The sequence below is a fragment of the Schistocerca serialis genome, chromosome 3 (genome assembly GCF_023864345.2).
Source record: "Schistocerca serialis cubense isolate TAMUIC-IGC-003099 chromosome 3, iqSchSeri2.2, whole genome shotgun sequence".
Lineage (NCBI taxonomy): Eukaryota > Metazoa > Arthropoda > Insecta > Orthoptera > Acrididae > Schistocerca > Schistocerca serialis.
Genome location: NC_064640.1, coordinates 372,957,058 through 372,979,320, shown reverse-complemented (window position 1 = coordinate 372,979,320; position 22,263 = coordinate 372,957,058).

Sequence of the window (22,263 nt, the reverse complement as noted above, 5' to 3'; positions counted from 1 at the left end):
TCTCTTTATTTTACACCAGTTAGATTCTCTCCTACCTTAATGATGGCACTTCATTAGCGTTACAGTTTTTTACACTCATTTGTCACATAGGTAGGGGACACAAGTACGTGGCGTCCATAACATTTGACCTTCAACTATAGTCCAGGCTTCAGTTAGAAGTCCATAGTTCCTAAAAACAGAGTTTCGTCTGAGCCTACAAATAACAGTTACATCTTCCTTAAATGAATCATTATTACGTATTTTTCTTTTACAGTTAACTAAATTTACAGATACTTTAACTAGTGTATTAAAGTGGCACCCAATTAAATATACTTGAAACCATAAGTAATTAAATCGAAATAATTTCAAATTTCAGCAAACCATGGTAGCTAATGCAAGCACTTTGTTTATTTTCTAACATCTAGTACAAATCATTCCTTGACTATATTTACAACATAACATAACACAGTCACCACTGCTTATACTAATTACTTCATTACAATTCATGTAGCCATTTATCTGATATAAACACTCCAGTGAAATCACAATGCCTCTCAATATCTTAAGCATAATATTTTGACTTAATATAGACACAGATTATATACAAATTCAAAAAACATATATAACTTCTGAGTTTCACCTTCTTTCTTTCCAACTCTCTCACATATGAGTATAGCTAATGTCAATATTAGTATTCTCCTTTTGAAGCTTCATTAGACTGTTTTCATCATCATGCTAATCAATTAATCTCGGTAGTCACATGGGGTATCTTTCAATGTTACAAAAATCTGTTAACCACTTTTTATCAAAACAACAGGCCATCTTCTTGCAACAAGTCATCTTAATCCATCATTATCTATTTTTCATTATGACACCACACCTCTGGTTGCAATAAAGAACCTTATTCCTCATTAGTCTCCAGTTAATAATATGTTCCTTCACATGTCGCCTAGAGTAAACTTTAGATAATTAGTTCAAAATCCACTACCTGTTTGTCATTAGCACAACACCTCTCACTACATCAAGTCACCTTAAATCATCATTAATTACTTCATTTTCACAACCACATCCTTTAATCACTTACAATTACATTAACCCTTCCATCCACAGTCAAAAATTTCTGTTTGTTTATAGCTTTCAACGTGACAATACCCTCTGCTGCTTCTGCTTTAAAGCAGAAGTTAAAAAAATTTGAACTTGATACACCAAAGTTCAAAATGACAGAAGAGGAAAATTGACAGCACGAAAAGAAATTCACGTAGTATCGTCAGTAACTCCAGTACCTGGTAATCGTCAATTACCCACCATTGCAAAGAGTGCAATGCCCTCTGAGGCATTTACCCCCACTCCATTGTTTCTTTTTTTTTGGTTCAAAAGTGGCTCTGAGCACTATGCGACTTAACTTCTGAGGTCATCAGTCGCCTAGAACTTAGAACTGATTAAACCTATCTAACCTAAGGACATCACACACATCGATGCCCGAGGCAGGATTCGAACCTGCGACCGTAGCGGTCGCCCGGTTCCAGACTGTAGCGCCTAGAACCACACGGCCACACCGGCCGGCTCTTTTTTTTCTGCCTGATACCTTCAGCATTACTAAACTCATAACTTTCAAGCGCACCCTTTCTGAATCAATTTTTCCATTGGTATCCAATTACTAGAACCCAATTCTTTCTCCCTCTTGGTTTCACATGGTTCAACAAAATAAATGTGCCTACTCAGCATTTATATTCGTATCACACGCAACAGAACTTAACTCATTAAGCTACATGTCATCGCTTACAGCTTCAGCTACCACAACATCAACTCTCACTGAAGCTGACTCCACTTTATCTCGTTCAATATTTTTACTGTTGCCCATCATTAATAATCTTCCGTCACCACAGCACATGTTCATTTGACCAAACTGCACAGTTGACTCTAATTTATCATCCCGAATGGATACCAGAACCTTATTACTTCAAAATTTAACTTAAATACGGAACACTGAACCCCACAGTACATAAATTTATGCTACAACAAAAATTAATTCTTGCCCTACGTTGCAAGGATTCTTACGCAAGAGATGGCAGATGTTACAAGTGTATAACTGTACCAAAGATTCCTCTTCCAAATCACCTCGTTCACAGAAATTGTGGTCACATCAAATAGGATAGGTCCTGGACAGAAAAGAGTGAAACAAAAATCAAGGAACACAGTGAGGATAGAACCTGGACAGGAAAGATTTAGGGTGGAGTGCACCAGAAAATAAAAATGGACACACCCAGCTTGGAAAGGCACCACTCGCCAAGAGCCGTGCCTACCAAAGTCAGCAGAAGCCCAACTCAGTTTACCCCTACTGTTACTGTAAATATCTCTTCAGGTCAACAATGTTTCTTAATCCCACAGGTTTCCCAGACTTCCAGTATTCCAGACTGTAAGTATTTGGATGCAGCTTTTCAACTACCCAAAAAAGAACCATGTACTCATCTGCAAACTTCTTTGCTTCTGAAGTGTTCTTATTCAACTTTTCCCTAGTTTTAACTAAAACCAAATCGCCTGTGCTGAAATAAGTAGGAGGTGCTCTAGCATCACGTCGCCTCTTTCTCTCGAGTGACTTTTTCCTAATATTTTCTTTAGCCATTTTTCCCCTTTCCTCCAATGCCACAACACACAATTTCAGACAGTAAATTATTGGGTCTTGTTCCACACATCAACTCACATAGGCTAAACCTCTTTTTTCGTGCTTCATATGATTGATTACCTCCTCAAACTACTCTAAATATTGCTCCCATGCAGTATGCTTTCTATGGCAATATGTTCTACACAACCTGTTAAGCTCTTTCATAATACTCTCACACATATTACCTTGCGGAAAGTACGCCGAAATTTTAGTATGTTCAATATTTTTACTTTATTAACACTCCATGAACCTTTTTGAAATAAACTGTGGGCCGTTATCTGGTAATATGGCTTTAGATTCTCCCTCTGTAATGAAGCAGTCTTTCTGCAGTTTACTTACAAATACATTTGCATTTGATTTCCTAATAAGGTATAATTTTTACGAATTTTGTTAATCTGTCAACTAGTACAGAAACATATTCACACCTTCCTCTTGCTACAGGCAAGGGATCGAACAAATCCACTGCCACAAGATCAAGTTTTTTTTTTGTGGTTCCACACCATATATTTGACTTCGTATCATACTATTAGTTACCCTAACTTTCTGACATCTGTCACACATCTCTACTATTTTCTGTACATGCCTGCACATGTTGTTAATGATAACAGTCTCACTTAATTTGCTCCATAATGAACAAACTTTTCGTGTACATAGTCAATTAACAAACCCACATGTTGCTAAGGAAAACGAATTTTCCATTGGATTTCAGTGTTCTTTCTCCGCCTAAAGAAGATGCCTTTGTGCAGTTTTTAATATTCTGCTACCTCGGGATGTTTTGAGTTTTAACTAACTTCAGGTTATCATCCATATTCCATTCTCGCCTTAGTTCTTTACAGACCCTCTTCAGTTGGCCTGCCTCATCTACTTGGATCATTGTAGCAAAAATATGCACCACCCTCATTACACAACAATGGATTATCATTCTCATCCCCTTCTTCTACACTTCTAGGTAATGTATCAGCAACTGCATTTTCAGATCCTTTAATTTACTTAATCTCAATATCATACTGCTGAATATATAAAGCACGCCTAGTTAATCATGGATGCTTTATAGGTCTGTAAAAATGTCAGTACCCTATGATCACGATACAAAATCACTTTGTGCCCACCAAATACTGCTGAAATTTTTGCAAACCAAGTATAACATCCAAAGCCTTCTGCTCTGAAATACAATAATTCCTTTCTGATTGCAGTAAACATCTACTAGCGAAAGCTATACTTTTGTGAACCTTTTCTCTCCTTCCTTATCAACTTGAAACAATTCTACAGCAATTCCATATCAATATGCGTCTGTCATTAAACAAAAAGGCCTAGTGAAGTCTGGACGGTGAAGTACTTCACTATTACATAAAGCTTCTGTCAGTTCTTTGAATAAGGGGACTAATGACCATAGATGTTAAGTCCCATAGTGCTCAGAGCCATTTGAACCAGCCAGTTCTTTGAATACCGTTTGACACTCTACAGTCCACTTATAAGGTACTCTTCCTTTAACAGATTTCGCAAACATGGAGCATTAAACAACTGTCCTGATACAAAACGACGATAAAATCCGTATAGGGCATACATACCTTTCAATTCTTTTCTGTTAGTGGGAGCTTTAATTTCCTTATATCCTCATTTTTCTCTGGATCTGGAAGAATTCCTTTCCCAATAATGATATGTCCCAAAAATCTCAATTCCTTTTTTACAAGTTCAGTCTTATGCGGCTTTAATTTCATCCCGGCTTTCTCAATTACATCCAAAACCCTGTCTAATAACACACAATGTTCCTTCCATGTTACAGTCGAAAGCAAAACATCGTCAACGTAAACTTATTTTTCTCAGTAGTTCGTCACCTAGAACTTTTGACATAGCGCTCCAAAAAATGGTTCAAATGGCTCTGAGCACTATGGGACTCAACTGCTGAGGTCATTAGTCCCCTAGAACTTAGAACTAGTTAAACCTAACTAACCTAAGGACATCACAAACATCCATGCCCGAGGCAGGATTCGAACCTGCGACCGTAGCGGTCTTGCGGTTCCAGACTGCAGCGCCTTTAACCGCACGGCCACTGCGGCCGGCCATAGCGCTCCCAAAGGCACAAATACTTATATTTAGTCCAGATGGTACACCCTTACATTGATAACACCTTCAAATAAGAATGATGTACTGTTCCTGGGTGCGTCTGCTAGTGGCAAATTCGAATAGCCACAACTCATGTCCAATGAAGCCAAGAATTTAGTCCCTTTAAATTTTTGCAATAGTTCATCGATATTTTCAGGCCTCTCACTTTCTGGTATAAATATTTTATTCAAACCCCTAGCATCCAACAGAAGTCTCACAGATCCATCTTGCTTGATTACCACAATTAATGGATTGTTGTACACATTTAGAGCTTTCTCAGTAATCCCTCATTTAAGCATTTTTTGGATTAAATCCTTTACTGCTTCCCTATGCTTTTCTGAAATTGGTACAGATTTTCTTAAAACTGTGCATCTTCTTTCACAGTTAAATAACATTCATAGTCCCTTACCCACCCTAGCTGATCTGAGAAAACATTTTTATTGGTCTTTCATTTAATTCAGGTATTTCTTCTACTTTCTCTTCTATCTTGTCCTGTACAACCAGCAACTGTTCTGCATTAACCTCCATTTCCTCAGTGCCATATTCTTTATATCCTTCCATATATTCTCTTTTTCTGCAATACCTAATGGGAAAATGTCATTCTCCTCAGTAGTTAGATTCTTTTTCCTAAAAAAAGGTATAATTACATTTCCTCCCTGTATTTCCAAAATCATAGAATCCTTATTGAAATATAGCTTCCTCTGTATTTATTGAAGAAGCCCATCCCTATCAACGTGTGCGCACTTAATCCTTGGATTATCAGAAAGCTATGAAACAACTGTATACCATTGATTTTAAGAGGCAGAAACACTTCACATTTAACAACTTTCGTAACCTTTCCTGTAGATACAATTATTTGAATCCCCATAACAGACACTGTCGGCTAAACACCGCACTTCTTCCCTTTGTACCCTTAACTTAACTACAGGTGGTCATATATTCTCCCCACTATTACTGATTTCAGATTCATCTAGCAAATCGTGTACAACTTACCTTCTCCCAAAACCTCCTACATGCCTAGAGATTACGAAGATACTTGTAGAACTACTCTCAATATTTATTCTCTTAGTAGCGGTCAGTCTGTCCACTCATGACAAATCAAAACACCTTTACTCATCACCTTTTGCTTCCTAAACTTTCTCTAATCCATTACTTAACTGACCCCAACTATGGTCATTCTCAGAATATACCTCTGCCCTCACTACAAACGAATTCTCATGAATCACCTCCACAATAATTCTCTGGTATAAATCCTGCAATTCTTTGCTATCTGTGCTCTACCCTTCTTTGTGAAAAGATCCATCGTCTGTTACATTGCACACGTTTCCCTGTTGATTTGAACCTGTGTCATCATCTGTACACACACATCCTCAATAGTGCAGTGTTCCCTTCGCCTGTTCCTATTAAAGAAGTCACTCAATCTGTCATTAAATACACATATTTTGATATTATTTGCCTCATTTGTACTACCCACATCATTACTTCCTAATTCGTTACTTCTTCATTACGCCTCAGAAAATGAGTTGCTAGCTGTTTGAAACTACCATTTCCCGTCCTGCAAACACTAGCATCTTCACAGACGGGATTTAGTTTCCCATACGCCGTGATTCTGTGGTCTCTTCTGCACTGTTGTCCATTTTGGATATCACTATGGTCATATACTGAAAATCATAATCTATTAAAACGTCCTTGATCGGAGTTGGTTTGTGTATCTTCCGTAGCATGGCGCTGCCATAATGTCGAGACACACCCGCTCGCTTTACATTTACATTCTGTTGAGGTCCTGCATTATTCGGAGGCCTAAAGTTTCTGTTACTCTGCTCCCCCTCTTGCATTAGTCTTTCTATTCTTTCCAGAGAATTAAAAAAAATATTAATATCGTCCCTGGGTGCAGCAATTATTTTGTTACGCAAGTTCATGAGCAGCTTTCCATCTAAACCCATTATAATCTGTTCTGGCTGTAATTTGTTAGTGAGATACGATAAATTAGCAACCAACTTTAAAGCAAATCTTTTCACACTCTTCTTTCTGGGATTAAACTTTTCCCCAGCCCAGAAATTGTTTTTCAGTTCCATCTATCTGCTTTTGTTTACCTCAATATTGTTTGAAAAATGCATCTTTAAACTTCTCCAAAGTATCGTATCATTCAGCAGCATTCACACTCAGATCCTAGATTCCCCCTTAAATTTTGATGAAATGAAACCGATCTTTTGCCCATCGGTTCACAATCTTGGTAACACATTTTCAAAATCATTCGAAAATTCCTTTGGACACATGTGTCCAGTAGGACCAAAACGTAAGAACTGTCTGTTAATAATGTAAGCTACGTCACCCGACTCTGTTCTCAGACTGCCACTCACACTGTTAGTACCAACTTGTATTTTGTATTCTACTTTAATTAGGCTGTTGTTATAATCATGCAATTCGTTTGCCACTACCCCCACCTGATTGGTCAGGTGATTAGTTTCTACTTCTTCCAGACTCAGATATAGCTACACAGCACTTCCATGCTCACGTTAGCTACACTCAGTTAATTCCTTTCTTACATTATTTGAGAATTTCTTACAACTTTCCTCAAGCTGAGAAACTTTAACTTAGAACTTTTCGTCAAAAACCTTCAGTTCTTTTTGGCACATTTGTTTTAGATCAGAGGTCTAGATATTTAACTCAGTATCAATTTCAACTCTGAAATAATTAAGATCACTAGCTAAACCGCTAATATTACTGAACTGCTCATCAGTTTTCCTGTTAATCCTTGCTTAATAGTATCAGCCTCCAGATTCATTTTCTTATTAAAGTTACCATTCACTTGTTCATATTTATTCAGCTGTTGTTGTTTTACTTCTTAAATGGTTTGCTTAAGATCCCTAGCTAATTTTTTATTTGCTTAATTGATGCTGAGCATTATTGCTACTAACATCTACTTTACATTGTCCTGCTGAGTTTGCTTTACTTGCAATATATCAAGTTTGGCATTTGCCTGCCTTGTCTCCTGTTCATTTACGTCAACGGGGCTCATCTCAAATAAATGAGAACCACTAACATCACCCATTCTATCATTAAAATAGCTGGTACCCTCTCCCACAGTTACATCTGTTAAAACAATTTGTCCCTATTTCCTTCCCACAATTGTGGATAATTATTGTAAATTAGAAACTAAAACATCATTAATTTTTAACCGACCCGCAATTCTGTGCTTGCAGTGCTTGTCTGACTGGCACTTCCATGAACCCCTCCGCTTTAAAAAGTATTTTTGTACAAGCAAACAATAGATGAACTAAACTTATATCTATTTGTTGACTGTAGTCTCGGCGCCCTGAAACTGCGGGTCCGTCGTAGCTCCCATCTACTGCAACACCGTCAGTGTAGTTGTTGACACAAGCGGCTGCTGCTGCATCTGTCGTTCCGTCTGCTAATTCCACGCTGCTGCTATCTTATCTACGATGTCCTTCTTCTTCTTCTTCTTCTTCTTCTTCTTCTTCTTCTTCTTCCTACTTTAGGATTACAGTTCTCGTTGCAGTGTCCTGCTTTTTCACTTTGTCACTCACTGTTCTATTCTGTATTTTGATCACTGTTCGACACAGTTCATTTTCAAATTCATCTTGACTACGGATCTCTTCTTTGCAGCTTCTTATACTTCCCGGCTGTTGCGAATGTAGTTCCACTCGCCTTGTGATGACTCTTCTCCCAAGCACGCCTCCTTGGAATTACTAAAATGCAATTCTCAGCCGAAAAAAGTTACAAAGAAACAGCCTTATACCTCGTGACCTCAAGTCGCGCTACAAATTGTTTTGTCGGTGGAAGGTTAACAATAGTTAAATGGAAGTATTTATATGCGTAAAATTTCACATGCATTAAATCTGTCTTCCACACTTTACGGCACTTATCAAACAAATATCACAGTATTAATATTCCCATCGGAGTACCTACCAATATGTGTGATCATTATGAGATCCAAGCCCCGACTCAACTCATCTCTCCACACAAAAGACGTTCGTAGTTCCCGAAATACATGCGGATATGCTAATTTCAGATTGGCAGAGAAAAGTCAAAGAAAGGGGCATCAAACCCGCTCAATCCCGCACTGTCATATACAGAATCGATCAAAATTTGTCACTGAATGAAAATAGTAAATTAACATAAATAAGTTTAGAAAACTCACAAATATAAAATTAACTTCCTCTTAACTACTTTACCGAAGTCATATTCTCATTTCCCTTGTTCCATAATGCGACGAAGTAGTCTATAACAAATTCCTCGGTAGTCACACACGTCATTCTTTAACATTCCTCACGAGACCAGTTACTTCAATGTATAGTACAAAAACTTTATAGAAAACATTATTTCACATTCACACCTTCATTCATTCTCATAAGTAAGCGCTGTTATAATAGTAATTAATAAAACACTAGAAAATTAAAAAAAACAGAACCGTCAATAAAAATGACAGTATTTTTACTGTACCTCAAACAGTGTCCATCAGCTAGCGGCCTTTACCATATCGCATAGAAACTACATACACTCAGGCATCTGACGCCACCTCTCTCTTACGGGTGACACTCCTACTGCACGCCTGTTCACCGCTGTTACGTCCGATGTCAACAGGCATGATGTAAGGCGCTACGCCTCAGTTAGACTGAATGGTGTAATTCTATGGACTGCTTCTTGCAGAGTCAAATGCAAAGTTTAATTTAGAGACTCCTGTAGAGACAGAGAAGGATCTGCTGACACGAGTTCTGGCTGCTGCACTAGATATCGGAGAGAGACCAAATGGGATGGAGAGTGTGTATCAGAATATACCTTTCATATTGATGCAAAATAATGGTACTGAGTCGCGCCTAATTCAGTTCCTCTCCTTAAACATCTTAACTTAAACCGTCGTAGAACCGAATTGGTACGTTCCTGAACACTGGTTCCTGCTCAAAGCATTTTGTACTCACCCCCCTCTAGAAGTCCTGCAAGCCTGTTAATGGATTTCCCGAACACCCTGTATATTGAGCACTGTGGTTCATTTGCAGTGTAAAGCATGAAAAGGAAAGGCAAAGGAAAATTATGGATGGCAAATAAATTTCCCAGCAGGTATTGAATTTACAGCGCCTGCAACGACTGTGCAAAAAAACTTTCCAAGAAGGGACTGTAATTAAAGCGCACAGGACTTCGATTTCCATTAGTTTCATTTTGACATAGGAGCAGTGTTGCACATTGGTTGTCGCGAACTGTGCTATAACAGAGAACCTTTGATGAATACAAACCACGTTTGTTTTTCTATAAAAAAACTTTAAAACAACTATGTAATAGCAAAAATGCAGCGTATGTAACATGTGCAAGATCCAGAGGAAATTTCTGCTACCACACCTTTACGATGAGTATAAGCACAGCCTGGTACGCGTCCGCCTTGGTAGCTGTGCGGTCAGCGATGCGGCTTCATAAACTAAGGGACCTGTGTTCGATTTCCGGCCGGGTCGAAGATTCTTCTCCGCTCGGTGACTGGGTTGTTATGTTGGGTCCCTACATTCGTACCGTCATAACTGATATTACTACTGAGATCGCTGTGTGGGTACAGCTCGAAAGCAAAATAATGGGTAGCGTAAATCATAAACTGCATACTACGTGTACACTTTTACGAACCTTTCCTGGAAATTTACTTGCAGAGTCCTGATGGATACCATAACTACAATTCTTCCTTGAAAGTTTATTTGCTATAACAAATTTTCCTGTGTCTTTCTTTTAGTGCCTATTATGAAAATTTTAAGAAATATAATATTCTGAGCATTGTTTTGGAAAATTTTGGTAAGGTCTTATGGGACCAAACTGCTGTGGTAATCGATCTCTAAGCTTACGCACTACTTAATCTAACTTAAAATAACTTACACCAAGGACAACAAACACACCCTTGTCCGAGGGAGGATTCGAACCTCCGACGGGGGGAGCTGCCCGGACCGTGACAAGACGCCTTACACCGCGCGGGGTAGCACCATTGTTTTCTTTTATTTACAGTGTAACTAACGAAAAAATTGAAAATTAAAAACAGTTACACATTAATTGCATCAAGGACATCTTAATGCACAGCAGTGTATTAATCAGTTTTAAATGATCAAAAGAAGAATTGTTACATAATTGAAGACATATGAACAACGCTTACTTTAACTTCCGTTGAGCCCTGCGATTTCTTCAGGTAGTCCCTGGGGCAGAAGCTACCGGTTCAGAAGAAGAATGGGTAGCTCTGTCAATTAAATAGAATGGTTTCAGTTGGAAGAACGAGTAAAATGCATGCATTTTACAAGCCTTGGATTACTGTTCTGCACTCTTTCCATTGCACCATCCGCCGTCTGGAATCCACGTTACCTTAAATGGCTCATGCCTCACCCGACCCACGCCAAAAATGGTATTGTTTTGTAAACGCTTGACTATCTGAGTTCCCACTTCTGTCACTTTCATTTCTGGCCAAACCTTTCATAGGCCACAAACGTGGACGAAAATTTTGATGAAATCACTAACTAATCATCACAATCAGCATGTAATCTGTAAAAAGTAATAGGACCCCACAGGAATTTTACAACAGAGATTATGGTAGTGACGAGAACAACCGAATGAAAACAATGGATCAAATCAACCGGTGGAAAAAAATCGAGTCATTCGGTTGTAGTTGTTGGTACCAGTTGAATTATTCAGTCTTCTTTCGAACGAAACCAGTGTGTCTAAGCAACGGAATGAAAAAACGTCAATTCAGTCAGTAGTAGCTTTACATATCTGTTGAATTATTCACTCCTTTCTTTCGAGTGAAACCAATTTGTGGGAGCGAACAAATGACAGTTCTATTGCATATTGACTGTGTTATTTCCTCTTTCTTTCCAAGTGAAACCAGTCTGTCTAGTTTTCTGTCACTTCAATCATGCATGCATTTTACTCGTTCTTTCAACTGAAACCTTTCTATTTAATTGACAGAGCTACCCATTCTTCTTCTGAACCGGTAGCTTCCCCTGGGACTACCTGAAGAAATCGCAGGGCTCAACGGAAGTTAAAGTAAGCGTTGTTCATATGTCTTCAATTATGTAACAATTCTTCTTTTGATCATTTAAAACTGATTAATACACTGCTGTGCATTAAGATGTCCTTGATGCAATTAATGTGTAACTGATGACGCCGTATCGCTGGGGGTACAAAGTTGAGCTTAAAAGTTTCCTTAGGGAACACTACCAAATTTTTGCGACTGTTTGAATTCCGTTTTACTGAAAAGGTGGTGAATGAATGTGTCCATTAATTAATTAATTTAAAAAAAAGCACCCGAACCAGCAGGCTGCGTGCGGCATCCTGCTACGACCAGGAATACATCCGGCACTTGGAGGTGGCCAGGTAACAGCAAGGGGCGGCGTGCCAGGCCACCTCCTTGCGCCGGATGTTAACCTGGCTCCCAAAGTCTGCCGGTGGCGGTACCACCCTACAGGTCCCAACGACGTCGCTCCGACCCCGGACGGAAAAAATGGCTGAAAAAATAAGTGAAATCATTCAGATACAGAGACATCGACTGAAAGCGTTCATACAACAGACGTAACTGTCAGAAACTTGAGTCAGTCGGTTGTCCCTCATTAAGTGAAAGCACTCAAACACAAAAAGCGAGTGATTCATGTAGCTGACGTGACTATCTTGTATCATTAGGTTGTTTCATTCGTCTGAAAAAAAAAACGATTGAAAGAAATAATGATCTACTGGCAAAGCGGTTGTTAAACCAGTCGGTTTTCGCATCACTAGGCTGTGGGTCTTATCAGTAAAACTATTAAACGTTTAAGCTTTACTGTGCAGAGGATTGACACAATACAATCACAACTCTTTATACGATTTCTGTGTGTAATAAGACCATCCACAAACGGCAGGAGATTTTTCTAGCATAAGACAACTTTCATCCCAAATTGCGTTAAGAATATGCAGAATATACTATCCTTGGACTCTGAGGAAGGAGTTACTTTAACTCATTAGATACATAAATGTCGTACCCCCTAGAAAAGTATTCAGACCTGGGATGCCACAAACAACATCACCGAGCTGGAATTGACGTGCTCGAACACATCTGCGTCCTTGCGTAAATCTTCAGGTCTCAATGCTGACTGAAATAATTAAAACTTTTAGTTACTTAGCAGTTACATCGTGTCACATATCAGAGACTGGTTTCGATTTAAGGTCACTAGGCACACATAGAATATCATAAAAAATTATTTCCTATCACTCTGCTTCTTCATCCACGAGACATTAAATGCTATAAAAATAGTTACATAGATGTGTATGGGTTTTTTTGTGCGTGTGCGTGTTAACAAAATGTAAGGGAACCTCATCAAAAAATTAAGATAGTGTAAATGACATGTTCTGAATGTATGGTGAGAAAAAAGAACAAAACTATTAATTTTTTAATATTATTTTTACTGAAATCTCTATGACACATGTCTTCTGTGATGGACATTCTGTACAGGTGACAAAATTTTGTACTTGTCTTTAAAACGTCTTTAGAAATGATTATTCTGTTTCCAAGGACCAAGATGAGCGACATGATAGGCAAAAATTCCATGCTATTGTTTTTTGAAAAGTTTTCTGGAAACATCACTTCCTTATTAGATGAAACAAAATGTGTAGTTATTATAGCTTAATCAGATGAGAGATATTAGTAGCAGTAACCTGTTTTGTATAAACCTTTACCAGCATCTTTGCTTTTATTTTAGCAATCAACAACTAAAAACACATCTTCAATGCAACATATGCTACTTAGTTTCTTGTGCACATTTCAAAAACCTCTTTTTCTACATTCTCTGATCCAAATTTATCTAATGATAGACAGCCATACTCTTCAATATTGCACACATTAGCTTCATGAAGTAGATGCTGTTTACCCCAGCTCACTCTCTGCTATCCTTTGACAAAAATATTACAATCTCATTCACCACACAGCCTTGTCACAATGGTTGACACTCTATAAAATACCATGCCTTGTAGATTCCATTCTAATCCATGATAATTGTATGTTAACCGCAATGCGGTGTTCCTTGCTCAAAGTGTTCATAGGGTTGAGATCAGAATTCTTGGTGAGATGATTGCCTTGTACAAACTAATCTCGACTCCATCTTCATTTAGCGCTTTTCATGCAATTCCTTCGATATTGAAGTAATTAGATTATGTGTAGAATACTTGTAGGTCCCAAATGATGTTCATACATGTAGAGTAAATGTTTAAAAGCGTTTCTAAAACATTTAAGCAAGTTTTCGTGCTGCCGTCCCTTACATGTGATGTACACCCTTTCAGTAAAAGAAATTGAGCAAAACAGACTCTATGTCTCGCTTATGAAGACTGTTTCAATAATGAAGCTCGAAAGACTAGTTGATAAGCTGATGTTATTCAGTGTAGCTATAAAATAAACAAAAGGCCTCAATGTACAATGAAATAATTAAAACATACAGCTACTTAGCAATTACATCTTGTGACACATCAGAAACTGGTTTTGATTTCTAAAAAAAAATAAAGTTAATACGTTGCTTGACAGTCCACGCACCAAGAGGTTCCAAAAAGCCGTGCTCAAAATGTGGTTTTTCAGGGGGTCAAATCTCGGGTTTTATTGATCACAGTCAGTCCTTGGCCCAACAACGATTTGTATACCTATCGGAAGAACGGGCATACTATAACTATCCAAACATTAATCATTACACACTTCCTCCAGGCCAGGAAAATTTATTCTTTTGCATTAGGTGTGGTCTAGGGAGAGGGGATGAGGGGCTGGGGCCTTAGGCGGCTTATAGAAGCACCATTAGTTCATGGGCGTTTTCTGAAGAAACTCCTAAAAACCATCATTTTTGGATACCAAAAGTACTAGTTGTGGAGCTGTATCGTCTTTCTTTTGATGTAAAGGTTTCGATTTGTTGGTACTACTTGCAATGTAATCAAGCCAATGGTACAACTCGAATCCTGCAATACCAGCTGGTATCGATATCTTCGTTAACAAAAAGAAAAACTCTTATAAAAACTATGACTATAAAAAATAATTATTTTGTGCTTAAATATTTATATTTCATTTCCTAAGAACTACCTTGAAATTTTAACACAAAACTTGATAAATTCGGTTGTATAAAATTTGCTAAATTTATTCCAACATATAGTCTGCGACAAAGATGTAAACTCTTTGATTTGTGTAGTAGCTCTGTTCTTCTTCATCACGTAAAAATTCGGAGGGAAGTTTTAATGAATGGTGCGTCAGTCTGTGTGAGGCTGTGGAAAACAGACGTACTGTTCGAACTGTATGTGGGAAGATGTATGTGGGAAGAAGAAATGTGTTATCCAACTGTTCCCGGCAAGCACGCACTCGAAATTTCAACAGTAAACCTCTCCGCGATGCACGACGCCTCTCTCGTAGCGTCTGCACTGGAGTTTATTGAGCATCACGCCGACCATATGCTCCCGTGACGAAATGACTGCTATTCGTTAAATCTTCCCTATCTCATCTATCAAACCTACCTGGTAAGTGTCCCACATTGTCGAACAATACTCAAGAATCGGTAGAACACGTGCCTTGTGAATCACCTCTTTCGTGGGTGAGTTACATTTTCTCAAGGTTGTTCCTATCAATCTCAGTCTCGCATCTGCGTTTCCTACTATTCGTTTTAATGGTCATTTCACCTAAGGTCGCACTGGATAGTTACTCCTACATATTTTACGGAGTTTACTGTTTCCAGAAATTTGTCGTCAATAGTAAATTTGTACAGTAGCAGATTTCTTTTCGTATGTATGCGCAATATGTTACACTTGCTTACGTTTAGGTTCAGATTACAGAACTTGCTCCATTCATCAATCCTCTGTAGGTCATTTTGCAATTCGATACTGTCTTCTGACCGAATTCTATCTGCATGAAGCCCAGTCGCGAATGTGGTTCGATACTCAGTAAGCTCAAGTGCTTCCCTGAAGTCAAAGAAAACGGCATCAATCTGGGCGCCTTTGTTTACAACGTTATGGATCTCATGGAGGAACAGAGCGATCTGAGTTTCCAAAGGTCTCTATTTGCGGAACCCATATAGATTTCTATAGAGGAGCATCTTTCTTACGACCCTTCTTGAAAACGAGAATGACCAGCGCTTTTATTCAGTCGATAGGTCCTCTTCGTTGCTCCAGCGAATTAGGAGAAACTGCTACTAGATGGGGAGCAAGTTCTTTCGTATAATCTTTACAGAATCTTTCAGGTATATCGTATGCTTCTGATGCCTTTGCATTACTAGGCGGCTGTAGTTGTTTTTCTACTCCGCGATCGATTATCTCTATATCTGCCATTTCGTCGTTCGTACGAAGATTGAAAGGAGCATGGTATTACGATCTTCCGCAGTGAAACAATTTCGGAAGACCTAATTTAGTATCCCGCCTTTTTCTCTGTTACCTTCCGTTTCGGTGTCAGTATAGTCACTGAGTGACTGCACACATGCTTTAGAACCGCTTACTGACTTTACACAAGACCAAACCCTTTAGCGTTTTTAATTAGATCGGTTGGCAAAATTTTACTTTCAAATTCATCGAACGCTTCTCTGATTGCTCTTATTATGCTAATTTTCGCTTCTTTCAGCTTTTGTTTGTCAGCTAGATTTTGACTTATCTTGAATTTGGGATGAAGCTTTCTTTGCTTACGTATCAGTCTTTAACACGGCTATTAAGCCACTCTGGATCTTTTACGTCCCTAAAGATCTTGCTCGGAACGTCTTCTCCTAAGGTATATTGAACGATGCTTTTGAATTTTTCAGTTTGTGCTCCATATCTTCGTCCTCAGCACTTAATATTTGATGTTGAGTACTCAAATTGTGTCATTACAATGCGCGAAAAGTTTCAGAACACAAAAATTTAAAAGCTTAGTAATAAAGTTAAGTAAGTAAAAAAGTTAAGTTTTAGTAACAAAATCTTCTCGGTTTTCAAGCCGTGTCAATTCGAATAAAATCTTCGAGCTGTCGGTGGCTACCTCCGCCATTGTCGTCAGAAGTAAAAGCACTGATTACCGGGGCTGGCACGGTTTTCCGCTCCCAACTCCCCTTCCGCGCACTCGTCCTTTCGGCCGCAGCCGTGCCTATATAAGCGTAAAACCGAGTGAGTGGGCAACAAAGTGGCGTCTAGCCTACAACGGTGACAAGTCACAAGCGATCATCGTAGCAACACGCCACTTCCGACAAGACGCACCCGCAGTTTCCGTACGAGGAGTCCCGGCACCGTGGAGTGCAACAGCAAAGTACACTACTGGCCATTAAAATTGCTACACCAAGAAGAAATGCAGATGATGCGGTGTGGGGGAGTAGCCATGTATGTGAAAAATGGTATTCCATTTGAGTCAATTGATGTTTCAAAGTACTGCACTGAAAAGGTGTTTGAATTTTGTGCAGGTGTGGTTAAATTTAGTGGAGCTAAACTTCTTACTGTTGTTATTTATAGATCCCCAGACTCTGATTTCACAACATTTTTGCTAAAGCTAGAGAAGGTTCTTGGTTCATTTTATAGGAAATACAAAAGGTTAGTTATATGTAGTGACTTCAATATTAATTGTATAAGTGATTGTGCAAGGAAAAGGATGCTGGTAGACCTCCTTAATTCATATAATCTTATGCAAACCGTATTCTTTCCAACGAGAGTGCAAGGGAACAGTAGAACAACCATAGACAATATTTTTGTTCATTCCTCATTACTAGAAGGGCATTCTGTTAGGAAAAAGGTGAATGGCCTTTCAGATCATGATGCACAAATTTTAAGTCTAAAAGATTTTTGTGCTGCAACACATGTTAAATACAGTTACCAACTTTTTAGGAAATCTGATCCAGTTTCTGTAGAGACTTTTGTAAACCTTATCAAGGAACAAGAGTGGCAAGATGTTTATAGTGCTGATACAGTAGACGATAAATATAATGCTTTCCTCAAGACTTTTCTCGTGCTCTTTGAAAGTTGCTTTCCGTTAGAACGTTCAAAACAGGGTACTAGCACAAACAGGCAGCCTGGGTGGCTGACTAAAGGGATAAGAATATCTTGTAGAACAAAGTGGCAATTATATCAAAACGTTAGAAACAGTCAAAATCTAAATGCAGCAGCCCATTACAAACAGTATTGTAAGGTGCTTAAAAATGTTATTAGGAAGGCAAAAAGTATGTGGTATGCAGATAGAATAGCTAAGTCTCAGGATAAAATTAAAACCATATGGTCAGTCGTAAAGGAAGTGGCTGGTCTGCAGAGACAGGTCGAGGATATAGAATCAGTGAATAGTGGGGATGTCTGTGTTACTGATAAGTCGCATATATGTACAGTATTTAATAACCACTTTCTGAATATAGCAGGTCAACTAAATAGAAACCTAGTCCCAACAGGGAATCATATAGCGCTCGTAGAAAAAAGTGTTCCGAGACTGTTACCTGAAATGCTCCTCCATGATACTGGCAAGAGGGAGATTGAGTTAATAATTAAATCATTAAAGACCAAGAACTCTCATGGATATGACGGGGTATCTAGTAGAATACTGAAGTATTGTTCCATGTATGTTAGCCCAGTACTTAGCCATATCAGTAACTTTTCCTTTAGGAGTGGTCGGTTTCCTGAACGATTAAAGTACTCGGTAGTGAAGCCACTTTATAAAAAGGGGAGACAGGGATAATATTGACAATTATAGACCTATTTCTATGCCATCGGTGTTTGCTAAAGTTATAGAGAAGGTTGTATATACAAGGTTACTGGAGCATTTAAATTCACATAATTTGCTGTCAAATGTACAGTTTGGTTTTAGAAATGGTTTAACAACTGAAAATGCTATAGTCTCTTTTCTCTGTGAGGTTTTGGACGGATTAAATAAAAGACTGCGAACGTTAGGCGTTTTCTTTGATTTAACGAGGGCTTTTGGCTGTGTTGATCACAAAATATTACTGCAGAAGTTGGACCATTATGGAGTAAGGGGAGTAGCTTGCAATTGGTTCGCCTCTTACTTTAAGAACAGAAAGCAGAAGGTAATTCTCCGCAATATTGAGAGTGGTAGTGATGTTCAGTCCCAACGGGGCACTGTTAAATGGGGCATTCCCCAAGGGTCGGTGCTGGGGCCACTGCTGTTTCTTATTTATATAAATGATATGCCTTCTAGTATTACAGGTGATTCAAAAATATTTCTGTTTGCTGATGACACCAGCTTGGTAGTGAATGATCTTGTGTGTAATATTGAAACATTATCAAATAATGTAGTTCATGAAATAAGTTCGTGGCTTGTGGAAGATAATTTGATGCTAAATCACAGTAAGACTCAGATTTTACAGTTTCTAACTCACAATTCAACAAGAACTGATACTTTGATCAGACAGAATGGGCATATTATAAGCGAGACGGAACTGTTCAAGTTCCTAGGCGTTCGGATAGATAGTAAGCTGTTGTGGAAAGCCCATGTTCAGGATCTTGTTCAGAAACTAAATGCCGCTTTATTTACCATTAGAACAGTATCTGAAATAAGTGACATTTCAACACGAAAAGTAGTCTACTTCGCATATTTTCATACGCTTCTGTCATATGGTATTATTTTTTGGGGTAATTCTTCTGATTCAAAAAGGGTATTCTTGGCTCAAAAACGGGCTCCTCGAGCTATGTGTGGTGTAAGTTCGAAAACCTCTTGTCGACCCCTATTCAATAGTCTGGGAATTTTGACAATGCCCTCACAGTATGCATTTTCTTTAATGTCGTTTGTTGTTAGCAATACTAGCTTATTCCCAAGAGTTAGCAGCTTTCACTCAGTTAATACTAGGCAGAAATCAAATCTGCATGTGGAATGAACTTCCTTAACTCTTGTGCAGAAAGGAGTGCAGTATTCTGCTGCATCCATTTTCAATAAGCTACCACAAGAACTCAAAAATCTTAGCAGTAGCCCAAACACTTTTAAGCCTAAACTGAAGAGTTTCCTCATGGCTCACTCCTTCGATTCTGTCGAGGAGCTCCTGGAAGAGCTAAAAAATTAAGCAAATTCCAGTGTTACATTGTTGATTTTCTTTATTTAAACTTACAACTTGTCGCCTGAATATGTTTCTTATATTTCATTTTATCTGTTTCTACAATCTACAACTGAATATGTTTCCTATATTTCATTTTATCTGTTTCTACAATCGTGTTATAATTTCATGTATTGACTCGTTCCATGACAATGGAAACTTCTCCTTAATGTGGTCCCATGGAACAATAAATAAATAAATAAAATAAATAAATAAACGGGTATTCCAAATTTGACAAATATATTATACTAGAACTGACATGCGATTGCATTTTCACGCAACTTGGGTGCATATATCCTGAGAAATCAGTAGGCAGAACAACCACCTCTGGCAGCAATAACGGCCTTGATACGCCTGGCCATTGAGTCTAACAGAGCTTGGATGGCGTGTATAGGTACAGCTGCCCATGCAGCTTCAACACGATACCACAGTTCATCAAATGTAGTGACTGCCGTATCGTGACGAGCCAGTTGCTCGGCCACCATTGACCAGACGTTTTCAGTTGAGAGATCTGGAGAATGTGCTGGCCAGGGCAGCAGTCGAACATTTTTTGTATCCAGAAAGGCCCGTACAGGACCTGCAACATGCGGTCGTGCATTACCCTGCTGAAATGTATGGTTTCGCGGGGATCGAATGAAGAGTAGAGCCACGGGTCGTAACACATCTGAAATGTAACGTCCACTGTTCAAAGTGCCGTCAATGCGAACAAGAGGTGACCGAGACGTGTAACCAACGGCACCCCATACCATCACGCCGGATGATACGCCAGTATGGCGATGACGAATACATGCTTCCAATGTGAGTTCACCGCGATGTCGCCAAACACGGATGCGACCATCATGATGCTGTAAACAGAAGTTGGTTTCATCCGAAAAAATGACGTTTTGCCATTCGTGCACCCAGGTTCGTCGTTGAGTACACCATCGCCGGCTCTGTTGTCTGTGATGCAGCGTCAAGGGTAACCGCAGCCATGGTCTCCGAGCTGATAGTCCATGCTGCTGCAAACGTCGTCGAACTGTTCGTGCAGATGGTTGTTGTCTTGCAAACGTCCCCACAGTCATTGGATCTCGACCAACGCGATACGATAAACCGCAATCGCGATAGGCTACAATCCGACCTTTATCAAAGTCGGAAACGTGATGATACGCATTTCTCCTCCTAAAACGAGGCATCACAACAACGTTTCACCCGGCAACGCCGGTCAACTGCTGTTTGCGTATGAGAAATCGGTTAGAAACTTTCCTCATGTCGGCACATTGTTGGTGTCGGCACCGGCGCCAACCTTGTGTGAATGCTCTGAAAAGCAAATCATTTGCATAACCCAGCATCTTCTTCCTATTGGTTAAATTTCGCGTCTGTAGCACGTCATCTTCGTGGTGTAGCAATTTTAATTGCCAGTAGTGTACTTGAGGGTCACACTGGATCGTCGCCTAACGAGGAGGCAGCACATCGAGGACAGCAGGGAAATAGCACTGGGCGATTCAGTCTGCTTTGCCCCTTACTCAAACCAACATCTACACTTCCGGACCATGTCGGCCTCACCCTGTTCAAGGCCGCCATACGTCCTCTACTCGACTATGCGGCCGTGGTATGGAGTAAGACGGCCGACACCATCTTAAAGCGGCTGCAGACGATCCAGAACAGGGCGCATAAGTAAGCACTTCACCTCCCCTGGGACTTCCCAGCGGAGGAACTACAGAGGGTCGCTGACGTACTAACTCCCAGAGAGCGGTACAAGCAAATGGCGAGCAACTTCCACGAAAAGGCTGACCATTCGCCAAACCCTCTGGTGCACGGTCTTGGCAACAAACCACAATGGCGAGCAACTCTACGCTGGCCTGACCTGTTGTGCCATCAAACCGATGCAAAACAACATTGAAGATTTCGCTACGCTGACGTGGTAGCCACGCAAGTCTGCCGCACACACTAAGTTGCGGCAACCAACAACCAAAGAAGCTGACGATGCAGAGCAGCATAGCCAGTCAAGAGCCTTGAAACTAATATGAACCTACTACTTGATTAAGGCAAGGTTACGAAAGGTAACCAGTACTTCAAACACAAACAAGAGGAATCCCACTCACATCGAAGGTAAAAAGGATTCTCTCACCATTATGCAGTAGCTAGTCCCATTACAAATCCTCCTTTATTGTAATTTTTTATGTAAGGATCGTCACTATCGTCCACCTATGTATTTTTTACAAAATCATCTCTTATTGTGACCTTTTATATGTTTTGACCAGTTTGAGATACAGTTTTTGTAAGCTTTGGCTGAAGAGTGGTTTTTGTCTGCTGCCATTCCCGTTGAGGGGAATGGAAATAACAATAAAGAAAAAAAAAGCAGCGCCGGCAGTCAGTGGTTTTACTACTGACGATGATGACATACGTAGTAATCGAAAACGCGGGAATTTTATTCTAACTGACGTGGCCTGAAAACCGAGAAGATTTTATTCAGACATGCCGCCGTAAAAGACACCAAGGACACAACGTGGTTCAAATGGCTTTGAGCACTGTGGGACT